This window comes from Ranitomeya imitator, chromosome 2 (genome assembly GCF_032444005.1).
Source record: "Ranitomeya imitator isolate aRanImi1 chromosome 2, aRanImi1.pri, whole genome shotgun sequence".
NCBI lineage: Eukaryota > Metazoa > Chordata > Amphibia > Anura > Dendrobatidae > Ranitomeya > Ranitomeya imitator.
In genome coordinates this window covers 304,314,991-304,330,400 of record NC_091283.1, presented here as the reverse complement: position 1 = coordinate 304,330,400, position 15,410 = coordinate 304,314,991, and the positions used below count along the sequence as shown (strand labels likewise).

Genomic DNA, 15,410 nt, shown 5'->3' with positions numbered 1-15,410 from the left:
TGAAGCCTTCAGTGTGAATTTACAATTTTCATAGTTATGAAAATACAGAAAAATCTTTAAATGAGGTGTGTCTAAACTTTTGGTCTGTACTGTATCTATATTTATCTCACTGGAATTATATATATATATATATATATATATATATATATACCCCTATACTATATGTAGACAATTATTTTGCATTGCATTGGCGCATTTTTGGAGGAATACGCTGACAATCGCAGCATGCTGCGATTTTCTCAGCCCGTAAAATACAGCCGAGAAATATACGGCTGATGAGAGCTGCCCCATAGAGAGACATTGGTCCGAGTGTAATGCATTGTTTTTTGCGCCTCTCATACAGCCGTATTCGTCTCTAGTGTGACCCCGGCCCAAAGGAGTGTGTCTCCTAGACTTGTGCAGTGCATGGGCTGAGAAACATTTCCCCAAGGGGGGTACATTTTTAAAAAATATACTATGGGCATCATAGACACCCTTGCCAAAAATTGAACTGCCCATAGCGGCACAGAAGACATTAAGCCTGGTGATTTGGTAGTAGAGAATAAGGAGACTAAGATAAATTATACTGATATATATATATATATAAAGTTGTGAATCCACTGATGAAAGTAATTAACAAAAGGGAGGGGCGGACACAGGTTCATATATATGATGCCAGATTGTGTCCAACGAGATATGTTTGTCCCTGACAATAGCTCAGAGTCAGGGATATCACAAAAAATATATAATAGTATTTCAATATTTTCATATTGTAGAGGTATGCTCTGGTCATAAGGGGACGGTGCAGAGTTATTAAAACTGGAATATATAAGAATAAATGGAAAAAATATATGTACATCTACATCTATACAGTTCCCCCTGGGGGAGTTTATTTTGGTTTCTAATTAGTAACGGGCATCTGAAAAACACCCTTCCACAAAAATTGAGTGACTTTTACATCACAGAATACGTTCACCCTGGTGTTGTACTGGTTGTGGATGATAAGGATGAGGATAAGGAGGATAACACCAAACAGACGAAATCAGGAAGCGGATAGCAATGTGTGGTTGGAGAGAGGTGCATGACAATACACCTCCACAAAATAGACAATGTATTACAGTTTATGTTTTGCTGTTTTCACTTGGTGGTGTACAGAAATCTTGCCCAATCCAGCCCTTGTTCATTTTTTATAAGAGTCAGCCTGTCAGCATTTTCAGTTGACAGGTGGATGCGCTTATCTGCTAAAATTCCACCAGTGGCACTAAAAACCCGCTCTGACAGAACGCTAGCAGCAGGGCAGGCCAGGACCTCCAAGGTGTAGAGAGTCAGTTCATGCCACGTATTCAGCTTGGATACCCAATAATTAAAAGGCACAGAGGAATCACCAAGGACATTTGTACGATCTGCAAGGTACTCCCTCAGCATCTTCCCAAACATTGCACTTCTTGTGACAGCACTTCTTGCCTCTGTGCGGCACGATGGGAGGGTCTGAGAAAACGGTCCCAGAACTTTGCCATCATTCCTTTTTCTGAGCTGGATTGTACTTCTGTCTCTCTCTCTCTCTCTCTTGGACTCCTTGGTTGTACAACAAACTGACATTTGCAGCCAGCGTTCTCACATGGGAATTTTCTAATTAATTCCACTACAAGGGCCCTCTGGTATTGCAACATTTTAGTACACCTGTCTGCCTCTGGCAGCAGAGATTGAAAGTTCTCCGTGTAGTGTGGGTCTAGACATGTCACCAATCAGTAATGAGTGTCATCAAAAATATTTATAATGCGATAGTCACGTGAAGCGCAGCACTACATAAAGTCAGCCATGTGTGCCAGACTGCTAACAGACAAGATTTCCGTGTCCTCAGCAACACAATGACTGACCACGCTGTCCTCCTCCCTGTCCTCAGGCCATCCCCGCTGAACAGACGGTATGACAGCTGTGCTTGTAGTACCGTCTACAGCGCATGAAAGTAGCTCCTGTTCTTCCTCCTCCTCCTCATTGCCTACCAATCCACCTTGGAATGACACGAAGCTGGGCTGAGTGTAATCCCCCTGTATGATTCCTTGGTCCATGTCCTCGTGCTCTGCCTGCAATACATCCTCTTTAATTGTGACCAGAGAGGTTTTCAGAATGCTGAGAAGCGGGATGGTGACGCTAATTATGGCATCATCGCCGCTCACCAGCTTGGTCCAGTCCTCAAAGTTTTGTAGGATGGTACATATGTCTGACATCCATGTCCACTCCTGAGGTCTTATGTGTGGAGTCTGAACTGAATATCAACGGCCTTGTTGATGTTTGTAATCAACTACTGCCCTCTTCTGCTCACAAATCCTTTCCAACATATGCAGTGTAGAGTTCCAATTTGTGGGGACATCACACACCAGTCGGTGAGCCGTTAGCTGAAAATGCTGCTGAAGCATGGCAAGGGCGGCTGAAGCTGTAGCTGACTTTCTAAAATGGGTAGACAGACGGCGTACTTTCACTAGCAGATCTAGCAGCTCCGGGTAGCTTTTCAGAAAACGTTGAACCATGAGGTTAAGCACATGGGCCAGGCAAGGTACGTGTGTGAGCTCACCTTGACTCAGAGCCGCCGCCAGGTTCCTGCCATTGTCACACACGACCATGCCTGTCTGTAGGATCAGCGGTGTCATCCAAATATCTGACTGCTCTTTCAGCGCTGTCCACAACTCTTCTGCATTGTGCGGTTTGCCGCCTATGCAGATTAGCTTCAGCACAGCCTGTTGCCACTTGGCTGAGGCAGTGCTGCAGTGATTCCAGCTTCTGACTGATGTGTTGATTTCAGAGATGGAGGCTGAAGAGGAGGACGAGGAGGTGCATGAGCTGTAGACTGTGGGTGTAAACTGATTGACCACAGTCCAGGAAACTGTCAGATACAAAAGGGCGGTACCTCTCCCATGCATCAGTTGTATTTCAGAGCCTGAGAGGACTACCGCGGTTAGTGGTACACAAATATACATTATATACATTTTGAAAACAAAAATAACCTATTATATTGTAACTAGACACCACACGTGAGATCTACATATCACACTATATACATATTAGAAAGTGCAACCCCCACGTGAATAGGGAGGGAACTAAGGGTGCTGTCATAGGCCTCCGAAAAACGCCGCTACCAGTAAGTAGCTTAATGCTTTATTCGGACTCCCATGACAGCACTACGAGAGATTTACAGAGATGTAAGCTACCTTAGGGAGGGACTATAGTTTGTAGCACCCTTAACCCGAAGGAGAGATCAGAGGAGGACCCCAAATCCAACCGATAGTGCTTAAAGAATGTGGAAGGGGATGACTGTTGTGAATTCTGTGGCAGAGCTCCCTCCTGTGGTCACAAGTGGTACTTCGGCTGATTCTCTCTGGGAGCTTCCGTTTGTGGAGGAAAGTGGTACTGCGGCTTCTGAGTTTCCTCCCTCAGGTGATCTGGTGAGGTCGTTAGGTGCTTCTCTACTTAACTCCACCTAATGCTTTGAACCATGCTTCCTGTCAATGTTCCAGTGTTGGACTTGTTTTTCCCTGGATCATTCCTGTGGCCTGCTGCTCTGCATAGCTAAGTTCTTCTTTGCTATTTGTTTGCTATTTTTTCTGTCCAGCTTGTCTAATTGTTTTGCTGGAAGCTCTGGGACGCAAAGGGTGTACCTCCGTGCTGTTAGTTCGGTACGGAGGGTCTTTTTGCCCCCTTTGCATGGTTTTCTTTAGGGTTTTGTGTAGACCGCAAAGTTATCTTTCCTATCCTCGCTCTGTTAAGAAAGTCGGGCCTCACTTTGCTGAATCTATTTCATCCCTACGTTTGTCTTTTGATCTTAACTCACAGTCATTATATGTGGGGGGCTGCCTTTTCCTTTGGGGTATTTCTCTGAGGCAAGGTAGGCTTATTTTCTATCTTCAGGCTAGTTAGTTTCTCAGGCTGTGCCGAGTTGCATAGGCAGAGTTAGGCGCAATCCACGGCTGCCTCTAGTGTTGTTTGGAGAGGATTAGGGATTGCGGTCTGCAGAGTTCCCACGTCTCAGAGCTCGTTCTATTATTTTGGGTTATTGTCAGATCACTGTATGTGCTCTGACCGCTATGTCCATTGTGATACTGAATTGCCTATCACAACAGATGACCATGTGGCCGCCTTACATATTTGTTCCACTGATACTCCAGATCTTTCTGCCCAGGATGACGCCATGGCCCGGGTGGAATGTGCCTTTAGATTCTGCGGAGCTGGCCCCCGCCTGCTGTATAAGCTAGAGAGATAGTTTTCCTAATCCATTTAGCCAGTGAATATTTCGATACTCTACACCCTTTCCTTGGAAGGAAAGAAGCAGTGCTCCAACTTTCTTCCAATTATCAGTGGCTGAAATATACTGAAGAAGAGATCTCCTAACGTCTAACATATGAAGCTCCTGCTCTTTAGGATTAGAGGGATTAGGAATAAAAAATTGCAAAACTATCTCCTGCGATCTATGGAAACATGTAGCTACCTTCGGTAGATATGCTGGGACTACTCTGTCCGTCAAGATTTCCGTGTATGGAGGAAGTCTGGAAAGCGCCTGGATATCCCCTATCCCGCGAGCTGAGGTTATGGCAATCAAGAAGGCTGTCTTAAGTGTCAACATTTTGATCGAGGCCTCTTGTAGAGGTTCAAAGGGGGGTTTTGTTAGAGAGGACAGAACTAAATTTAAATCCCACGGAAATGTTCTGTCTTTATACACTGGTTTAGTTCTACTAACTGCCTTCATAAATCTTGCTATCCAATAGTTGTTAACTATATTACAGGAAAACAGAGCACCCAGGACTGAGACCTGTACTCTAAGGGTACTAGTAGAGAGTTTTAACGCAAACCCCTTCTGCAGAAACTCTAAAATTTGTTGTATCGGCACCCCTTCTTGGATATTAAATTTTGAACAGGTCAAGAACTTCCTCCAAGTCCTAGAGTAGATTTTCGTAGTTATTTGCTTTCTACTCTTTAGGAGCGTCTCTACTAAGTTTGGAGAGATGCCTTTTTCTATTAATAGTGACCGTTCAAACTCCACGCCGTTAAATGGAGCGCTGCCACTTGTGGATGGGATATTGGTCCCTGAGAAAGCAAGTTCGGGATCTCTGGCAGTACCCAGGGAACCGATACGGACATTGTCTTGAGCCAGGCAAACCAGGTTCTTCTGGGCCAAAAGGGGGCGATAAGGATGACTTTTGCTCGATCTTCCCTGATTTTCCTCACAACTAGAGGTATCTGTTATGATCTGGTGGTTTAGGAGCAACATGGAACGAGCTCTGAAGGAAGTGGTATCTATACTGACCGCAGTCCCTAAGCTCAACACAACACTAGAAGTAGCCGTGGAATGCTCCTAACACTCCCTAGGCACCTCGTCACAGCCTGAGAACTAACTACCCCTAAAGATAGAAACAGGAAAACTATCTTGCCTCAGAGAAAATCCCCAAAGGAAAAATAGCCCCCCACAAATAATGACTGTGAGTGGAGAGGGAAAAGACATACACAGAATGAAACCAGGATGAACACAGGAGGCCAGTCTAGCTTGATAGATAGGACAGGATGGAATACTGTGCGGTCAGTATAAAACACTACAAAAAATCCACGCAGAGTTTACAAAAATCAGGTGTCAGGTGTGGAGGGTAAATCTGCTTCCCAGAGCTTCCAGCATCACTGAATTAATTCATACTGACAAGCTGGACAAACATAGAAAGCACAGAACGGATAAGTCCACAACCTGTGGACAGAAAAGAGCAAGCAAGGACTTAGCTTTGCTGAACTGGTCAGGATAACAGGGAAATCCAAAGAGATGTGAATCCAACCAGGAACCATAGACAAGTGGCACCAGCTGAAGGAAAGAGCCAGGCTAAATAGCCGAGCAGAAAAGACAATCAGTGGAAGCAGCTGCTGACAGCTAAATCCAAGGAGCAGCCATTCCACTTAAAACCACCGGAGGGAGCCCAAGAGCAGAACTCACAAAAGTGCCACTTACAACCACCGGAGGGAGCCCAAGAGTGGAATTCACAACAGGTATCAGGTTCAGCGGTGGGAAGGCATAAGCCTGTGGAAAATCCCATTTTATTAGAAACGCGTCCACCGCCAGGGGATTCTCCCTGGGATTTATAGAGCAAAAATGTTTTACTTTTCTGTTGCTTCTGGTGGCGAACAGATCCACCACTGGCTGACCCCATCTGTGGATGATAAGATTGAAAATGTCCTCGTTGAGAGATCACTCTCCTTGCTTTAATACATTTTGGCTGAGGAAATCTGCTGTCACATTCTCTTTTCCTTTGATGTGGAGAGCTGTCAAAGATTGAAAATTGAGCTCTGCCATCTGGAACAAGCGATCCGTGATCTGCATTAATGTCTCGGAACGTGTTCCCCCTTGCCGGTTTATATAAGCGACTGCAACTCTGTTGTCCAACAGAATTCTGACGTGCTGGCCCTGCAGATATATTTGGAATTTTTTAACAGCCAATTCAACCGCCAACAACTCCCTTTGTTTGGATGAGAATGTTGTGAAGGGTTCCCGTTGCCCCGGACCACCATGTCCCCCATATAGGCTCCCCACCCCGAAGAGGTGGTTATCACCTGGGTGACATCTACTATCCAGGGAACCCCTGCTGATAAATTTTGTTTATCTAACCACCAGCTAAGGGAATCCAATGTTATTGACCCCAACGTTAATTTCCCATTTAACGCGCCTCCTAAGGCTCTGTCATGGAACAAGACTTCTTTTTGTAGGGATCTGGTGTGGAACTGAGCCCACTTAACTGCTGGAATGCAAGATGTGAGTGACCCAAGTAGGGACATTGCTTGCCGAAGTGTCATGGAGGGTGTATTAATTGCTTTTAATACATAATTCTGAATCAGATCTATTTTTTCTATAATGAGAAGACACTTATGTTACTGAATTCAACATTAATCCCAGGAATTTTTGAATATTTAGGGGCTGTAACTTAGGCTACGTTCACACAAGCGTTCGGCTAGTGTGCGTCGCGCTAGCGTCGGGCGACGCAGCGGCGACGCACGCATCATGCGCCCCTATGTTTAACATGGGGGACGCATGCGTTTTTGCTTGTTGCGTTTTCCGACACGTGCGTCTTTTTTGACGCTAGCGTCGGACCAAGAAAACGCAACAAGTTGCATTTTTCTTGCGTCCGATTTTCGTCAAAAAACGACGCACGCGTCGAAAAACGCAGCGTTTTTGCGTGCGTTTGCACGCGTTTTTCGGTGCGTTGTGCGTCGCCGACGCAGCGGCGCACAACGCTAGTGTGAACGTAGCCTTAGATTTTTCGAAGTTTATGATCCAACCCAGGTGTTCTAGTTTAGCTTTAGTAATCTCCCATTGTGACAGACAGTGATCTACCGAATTTCCTACAATAAGGAAATCATCTAAGTAGGGGATTATAAGGACATTTGATTCCCTTAAATGTGCCATGACTTCAGCGATTATTTTAGTGAACACTCTAAGAGAAGTTATCCTGAAGGGGACCTGCCCTGAACTGAAAATGTTGAATCCTTCCCTCCATTAGCACTGCTACACTCAGGTATTGTTGGAAATCAGCATGAATGGGTGCATGATAGTAGGCATCTTTTAAATCCACTACTGCCATAAAACAGTTGTTGAAAAGCATTTTTATTGTCGAATTGATGGACTCCATTTTGAAAGTATGTTTGACCAAAAATTTATTGAGACCCTTAAGATTTATAATAGTTCTATAAGTCTTATCCGGTTCTTGGATTAGGAATAGGGGAGAGTAAAACCCTTTCCCTGCCTGAGAATACGGCACTTCTACCAGAACATTTTTAGAGCAAAGAGTCCTCACTTCCTCTTCTAAGGCAAATTGTTCAATGGGAGATGAGCGCCAGGGTGTTAACTTGAATTTGTCCCATGGAGTATGAACAAATTCAAGTTTGAGACCATGGGAAACAGTGTCTTTTATCCAAACGCTGTTTGTGATTCTCGACCATTCTGCCGAGAAATGCAACAGTCTCCCTCCCACCGTGATTGCTAGTCATTGATCCTGTTTTTTGCTTTCTGTCGGGTTACGGCGAAACATGAGACCTGTACCTTGTTTTCGCTTATCATCCCATCTGGATCGATCTCTACCCGGTGAGAAGGCGCGCTTCCCTCCCCGATTGAACCTTCTCTTGTTGAAGGGACGACGATATGCATTGAATAAATTGGGAAATTTTTTCTTATCTCCTGCTTTCTCCAGGAGTTCATCCAGGGTAGGCCCAAATAAATACTCACCTTTACAAGGGATAGCACAGAGCCTGACACCTGAGGGTGATCGGCGCACATTTTCCGGTGGGCGCCACCATCTTGGAGCCCCTGCGCATGCGCAGAAGCTCCGCGACCCGGAAGTCACCGCAGGGTCCGTCTTCCGACGTCACCCCTAGTCCACAACACTTCCTGTCAGCGCTGTGGACAGCGTGGGATGCCGAGACCTTGCCAGGAGACTCCGAGTGGTGCCACCATGAAGCCGCCGTCCCCACAGAGCCCCCACAGCACTCAAGGGAGGGGAAACCGTCATACTCACCACGCGCAGGCTCCGGAGCCAGGACACCCCCTAGCGACCGCTCCTCGCTGAATAGCCACAGCCGTGCAGCCCTGCCAGGGCCACACTGACCACATCAGGTACCCCGCACCGGCCGAGGTAGGAGACCCCCTCGCTACCTAAATCGGTCCAGCCGGCCTGGAACTCCTGTAGAAATCTTCTGTAGGATCCAGTCCCCTCAGGAACAGGAAACCAACTGATGCATGGGAGAGGTACCGCCCTTTTGTATCTGTAGGTTTCCTGTTCCTTAAGGGTGGATCCCCTCTCTCGTAGTGCTGTCAGGGGAGTCTGAATAAAGAGCCGTTTTGTGAGCCGAAAGAGCCGACTCCTTTTGGTGAGCGGAGCCATGACAGCTGGATTACCAAAAAGAGCCGGACTGCCCATCACTACAGTGTCCGCTCTCTTCAGGTCCTCTGACACTCTGCACTGTCTGCTGTCTGGGACAAACTAACTAACTACTTTCCCTCCAAAACCAGAATATATCAAGGGGAGTTCACCCTAAATCCGGGTACAGAGCTCCCCCTTCTGGCCTGGAGTGTGAACGTGTTGTATGCAGTATTTACCTGGTGAAAGATATCCTTCATCGCTTCCAAGCGTGACATCACTCTCCCCAAGAGGAAAGCAATGTCACTGTGACGACCAGGACCCTGGGGCATCACACTAGAGCTCTGGAAACTCCCTCTAATATCACTGAGGGCTCAGGGGAAGAGAAAGTATCACAGACTTGGAAGGTAATTGGGGTTAATGTACCGTGGGGCACAAGAAAGCGCCGAGATCCGAGATCCGCACCTTCAGAGATCTGCAGGATCCAATCACTTATGGGGGAATTGTACTTTCTGCAGGAGACTTCTGCCAAATGTTACCTGATCTTAAGAAGCAACAAAAGCAGATGAGCTGAATGGCTGAACTGTGCGCACAGGACCTGTGATGAGGTCACAGGAGGGGAGGAGTCAGGGGTCACATGATCAGGGGCCTCAGTGTATGCAGGACTCTGCTGTGCTGGTTGTCATGGTGCTGGATGAGCGGAAGTTTATGTGTGATGTCAGGAGGGGTTTACAGTGTGGATGTAGCAGAGCCGTGTGTGTACGAGGTGTACGGAGCAGAGCCGTGTGTGTATGAGGTGTACGGAGCGGAGTCGTATGTGTACGAGGTGTACAAAGTGGAGCCGTGTGTTTTCAAGGTGTACAGAGTGGAGCTGCTCGTATACGGAGTGGAGTCACTTGTGTACAGAAAGGAGCCGCACATGTATGAGATGTACGGAGCTGAGCCGTGTGTGTGCAAGGTGTACGGAGCAAAGCCACGTGTGTACGAGGTTGCGGAGCCGTGTGTACGAGGTGTACGGAGCGGAGCCATGTGTGTACGAGGTATGGAGCGGAGCCATGTGTGTATGACATGTACAGAGAGGAGTCGCGTGTGTACAAGGTGTATGGAGCAGAGCCATGTGTGTACGAGATGTACAGAGAGAAATCGAGTGTGTATGAAGTGTACGCAGCAGAGAGGCGTGTGTGTTCGAGGTGTACGGAGTGGAGCCATGTGTGTACGGGGTGTACAGTGAGGAGTCGCGTGTGTACAAGGTTTACAGAGCAGAGAGGCGTGTGTGTACGGAGCGGAGCTGCGTGTGTGTACGAGATGTACAGGGGGGAGTCACGTGTGTACATGGTGTACAGAGCGAAGCTGCGTGTGTACAGAGTGTACGGAGCAGAACGTATATAACACGTGAACATGGTGACGTTTCGGTGTAATGACCTTTCTCAGACACTCGCTGGATGGGGGCGCTGTGGGCAGGAAAATCTTATAGGACGCTGCACAATTTATAAAGTAATTTCTGGAGAATGAGGCGACCCCCAGAATGTGGCAGGAGATCTCGCTTCCGCGGCTCTGGAGGGAAGAATCACTGTTTGGTTTTTGGATTGTACATTTGTCTGGAATATTGTGCAGCTTCCAGAACAGCGCCCCCCCCCCCCCCCCAGAGTGACCCCATTTCAGATCAACAGTCCTCAGCGAATCCATCTGGGTGTGGGGGGCGTTTTTTTTCCCCACCAATAGGCCGGTGTCACACCTACCGTATCAAAATACGGTCCGTTTTTTATGGTTGTAATACGCAGAAATGTTTCCTGAACAGTGATCCGCATGTCATCCGTAGGCAAGGTGTGGCTGCGCATTTTGCGCATGTAATCCTCCGTATGGCATCCGTATAGCATTTTTTTCTCGGAGCCTTCCAAAATGGTCATTTAACGGTTTTCAGGTCTGAAAATAATTAAAATCATCATCAGCAACCCTATTTTTATTGCCTCTACAACAGGTGGCACGCTCCAATCTGGCCATTTTGTTGCTGTGCTTGTGTTGTGTATTGGTGGTTTGTTGGCAACGTGTCAGACAGACTTAGGTTCACCCCAACTGAGCATGTCCTATACAACTGGGTTTTGTCACGCCGCGTTGGGCAGCCATCATCTGATGGTGCCGAAGGTGTGTTGGGCAATGTGGGTAGGCTTAGACCACGTGATCCCTCAGCGTCGTCCGCTCTCCGGACTGAAAGTACGTGATATTTTCACTAATTATGTTGTGACACCTCAGGGTGCTACTCCCTGGCAAGAATATGCTGTATCTATGTTGTAATTTTAAAATGTTTGTGTATATAAATATATTTTTTTCATTTAACCCCTTAGCGACCGCCGATACGCCTTTTAACGGCGGCCGCTAAGGGTACTTAAACCACAGCGCCGTTAATTAAGCCGAGACCCCAGAGAACATGATTTGGGGGGGGGGGGTTTACCGACCCCGCATTTGCGATCGCCGGTAATTAACCGTTTACCGGCGATCGCAAAAAAAAACAAAACGCAATCTCTTTTTAATTTCTCTGTCCTCCGATGTGATCGCACATCAGAGGACAGAGAAAAGGGGTCCCAGATAGCCCCCCGATACTCACCTATCTCCCCCGGTGGTCCTCGTGGCTCCCGGTGGGCGCCGCCATCTTCAAAATGGCGGGCGCATGCGCAGTGCGCCCTCCGGCCGGCACCCCTGTTTTGCGATCGCCGGTAATTAACTGTTTATCGGCGACCGCAAAAAAAAAAAAAAAAAAAAAATCAAAGTGTAATTCTCTGTCCTCTGATGTGATCGCACATCAGAGGACAGAGAAATAGGGGGATTCGGGGACCCTATTATACTTACCGGTGTCCCTGCATCCTCCTGCTGCTCCTCCTGGCTGCCGGGGAAAAGAAAATGGCGGGCGCATGCGCAGTGCGCCCGTTATCTATCGTCATCTGCCGGCCGGCAGGAGAAGAGCAGTTGGGGCTAAAATTAGGGTTATGGTTAGGGCTAGGGTTAGGGTTAGGGCTAGGGTTAGGGCTAGGGTAAGGGCTAGGGTTAGGGCTAGGGTTGGGGCTAGAGTTGGGGCTAAATTTAGGGTTAGGGTTGGGGCTAAATTCAGGGTTAGGGTTCTTTCACACTTAGGTCGGTAAGGGGCTGTCGCAATGCGTCGGCCCGACATACCGACGCACGTTGTGAAAATTGTGCACAACGTGGGCAGCGGATGTAGTTTTTCAACACATCCGCTGCCCAATCTATTTCCTGGGGAGGAGGGGGCGGAGTTACGGCCACGCATGCACGGTCAGAAATGGCGGACGCGACGTACAAAAAAACGTTACATTGAACGTTTTTTGTGCCGACGGTCCGCCAAAACACAACTGATCCAGTGCACGACGGACGCGACGTGTGGCCATCCGTCATGATCCGTCGGCAATACAAGTCTATGGGCAAAAAAACGCATCCTGCAGGCACATTTGGAGGATCCGTTTTTTGTCCAAAACGACGGATTGCGACGGATGCCAAACGACGCAAGTGTGAAAGTAGCCTTAGGGCTAGGGTTAGGGTTGGGGCTAAAGTTAGGGCTAGGGTTGGGGCCAAAGTTAGGGTTAGAGTTGGGATTAGGGTTTGGATTAGGGTTGGTATTAGGGTTAGGATTGACATTAGGGTTACGCTTGGGATTAGGGTTATGTTTGGGATTAGGGTTAAGGTTAGGGTTGTGATTAGGGGTGTATTGGGATTAGGGTTAGGTTTGAAGTTAGGGTTGAGATTAGGATTAGGGGTGTGTTGGATTTAGGGTTTTGATTAGGGTTATGGTTAGGGTTGACATTAGGGTTGTTTTGGGGTAAGGGTTGTGATTATCGTTAGGGTTAGTGATTATGATTATGGATCGGGTTGGGATTAGGGTTAGGAGTGTGTTGGGGTTAGGGTTGGAGCTAGAATTGGGGGGTTTCCACTGTTTAGTTACATCAGGGGGTCTCCAAACACGACAGCCAATTTTGCGCTTAAAAAGTCAAATGGTGCTCCCTCCCTTCTGAGCTCTGCCATGCGCCCAAACAGTGGTTTACCCCCACATATGGGGCATCAGCGTACTCGGGATAAATTGGAAAACAACTTTTGGGGTCCAATTTCTCCTGTTACCCTTGTGAAAATAAAAACTTGGGGGCTACAAAATCTTTTTTGTGGAAAAAATTTTTTTTTTTTATTCTCACGACTCTGCATTCTAAACTTCTGTGAAGCACTTGGGCATTCAAAGTTCTCACCACACATCTAGATAAGTTCCTTGGGGGGTCTAGTTTCCAAAATGGGGTCACTTGTGGGGGGTTACTACTGTTTAGGTACATCAGGGGCTCTGCAAACGCAACATAACGCCCACAGACCATTCTATCTAAGTCTGCATTCCAAAACAGCGCTCCTTACATTCCGAGCTCTGCCGTGCGCCCAAACAGTGGTTTACCCCCACATATGGCACATCAGTGTACTCGGGATAAATTGCACAACAACATTTGGGGTCCAATTTCTCCTGTTACCCTTGTGAAAATAAAAACTTGGGGGCTACAAAATCTTTTTTGTGGAAAAAAAAATATTTTTTTATTTTCACGACTCTGCATTCTAAACTTCTGTGAAGCACTTGGGCATTCAAAGTTCTCACCACACATCTAGATAAGTTCCTTGGGGGGTCTAGTTTCCAAAATGGGGTCACTTGTGGGGGGTTTCCACTGTTTAGGCACATCAAGGGCTCTCCAAACGCGACATGGCGTCCAATCTCAATTCCAGACAATTCTACATTGAAAAAGTAAAACGGCACTCCTCTTCCAAGCTCTGCGGTGCGCCCAAACAGTGGTTTACCCCCACATATTGGGTATCGACGTACTCAGGAGAAATTGCACTACAACTTTTGTGGTCTAATTTCTCCTGTTACCCTTGTGAAAATAAGAATTTGTGGGCGAAAAGATCATTTTTGTGTAAACAAATGCGATTTTTTATTTTCACGGCTCTACGTTATAAACTTCTGTGAAGCTCTTGGGGGTTCAAAGTGCTCACCACACATCTAGATAAGTTCCTTAAGGGGTCTAGTTTCCAAAATGGTGTCACATGTGGGGGGTTTCCACTGTTTAGGCACATCAGGAGCTCTCTAAACGTGACATGGCATCCAATCTCAATTCCAGCCAATTCTGCATTGAAAAAGTCAAACGGCGCTCCTTCACTTCCAAGTTCTGCGGTGCGCCCAAACAGTGGTTTACCCCCACATATGGGGTATTGGCGTATTCAGGAGAAATTGCAAAACAAAATTTATGGTTACATTTCTGTTTTTACACTTGTGAAAATAAAAAAAATGGTTCTGAATTAAAATGTTTGCAAAAAAAAGTTAAATGTTCATTTTTTCCTTCCACATTGTTTCAGTTCCTGTGAAGCACGTAAAGGGTTAATAAACTTCTTGAATGTGGTTTTGAGAACTTTGAGGGGTGTAGTTTTTAGAATGGTGTCACACTTCGTTATTTTCTATCATATAGACCCCTCAAAATGACTTCAAATGTGATGTGGTCCCTAACAAAAAGGTGTTGTAAAAATGAGAAATTGCTGGTCAACTTTTAACCCTTATAACTCCCTAACAAAAAAAATTTTGTTTCCAAAATTGTGCTGATGTAAAGTAGACATGTGGGAAATGTTATTTATTAACTATTTTTTGAGACATATCTCTCTAATTTAAGGGCATAAAAATACAAAGTTTGAAAATTGCAAAATTTAAAAAATTTTCGCCATATTTCCATTTTTTTCATAAATAATTGCAAGTAATATCGAAGAAATGTTACCACTACCATGAAGTACAATATGTCACGAAAAAACAATGTCAGAATCAGCGGGATCCGTTGAAGCGTTCCAGAGTTATAACCTCATAAAGTGACAGTGGTCAGAATTGCAAAAATTGGCTCGGTCATTAAGTACCAAATTGGCTCTGTCACTAAGGGGTTAAGATGTTGTGTGTGTTAATTTTCTTTAGCTTATAGATGTTTTTGTTTTTAATTTTTTATCTTGTATTAATTATTTCAATAATAGACAAAACTTGGCATTTTTATATTTTTATAATACCAAAAGAGAATTTTTTTAAATTCAAACCATATTTCAGTCATATGGCTTTTGTGGCTTTTGTGGCCTGAGAAATTTGGCCATAAACTTTTTTAAAATGTTGTTAAACAAAACAATCAAACATAATCATAAATTTGCTATAGCAAAATCAGATACCAAAATACATTACAGATTTTGGAACGTTGGTGGAGGTGATGGCGGGAGTACAGCCTTTCTTTCTTGCTGGCTTTGGTGTCCAACTTGGCCTTCACCCTGTGTGGGTGTATAATCTTGGCCATGATGTATGTTGTGGCCAGGGTCAGATTGGTGAGCGGAAAAGTGTCCACAGGGATAATTTACATTATACTCCTGGGGATTCTGGAAGCCATGTTACTCAAACCCCCAATATGGCCATGTCGTCAAAAGCCAGGTTGGGACCAGCCTCCAACACTGGGTCTGTACAAGTGGCCATATTGGACAGGTGGGTTGTAGGATGCCATTTGAGCCTGT

At 46.0% G+C, this 15,410-nt stretch overlaps 1 protein-coding gene across 1 annotated transcript in view; it reads right to left on the bottom strand.

The window, feature by feature from the left end:
- LOC138666962 (oocyte zinc finger protein XlCOF22-like) overlaps positions 1-15,410 on the bottom strand; it is a 38,505-nt gene that overhangs the window by 17,192 nt on the left and 5,903 nt on the right. Inside the window, exon 2 of the mRNA XM_069755169.1 lies at positions 10,595-10,778. The gene's annotated coding sequence lies outside the window, so the exon portion shown is untranslated. The remainder of the gene's footprint in view (positions 1-10,594; positions 10,779-15,410) is intronic.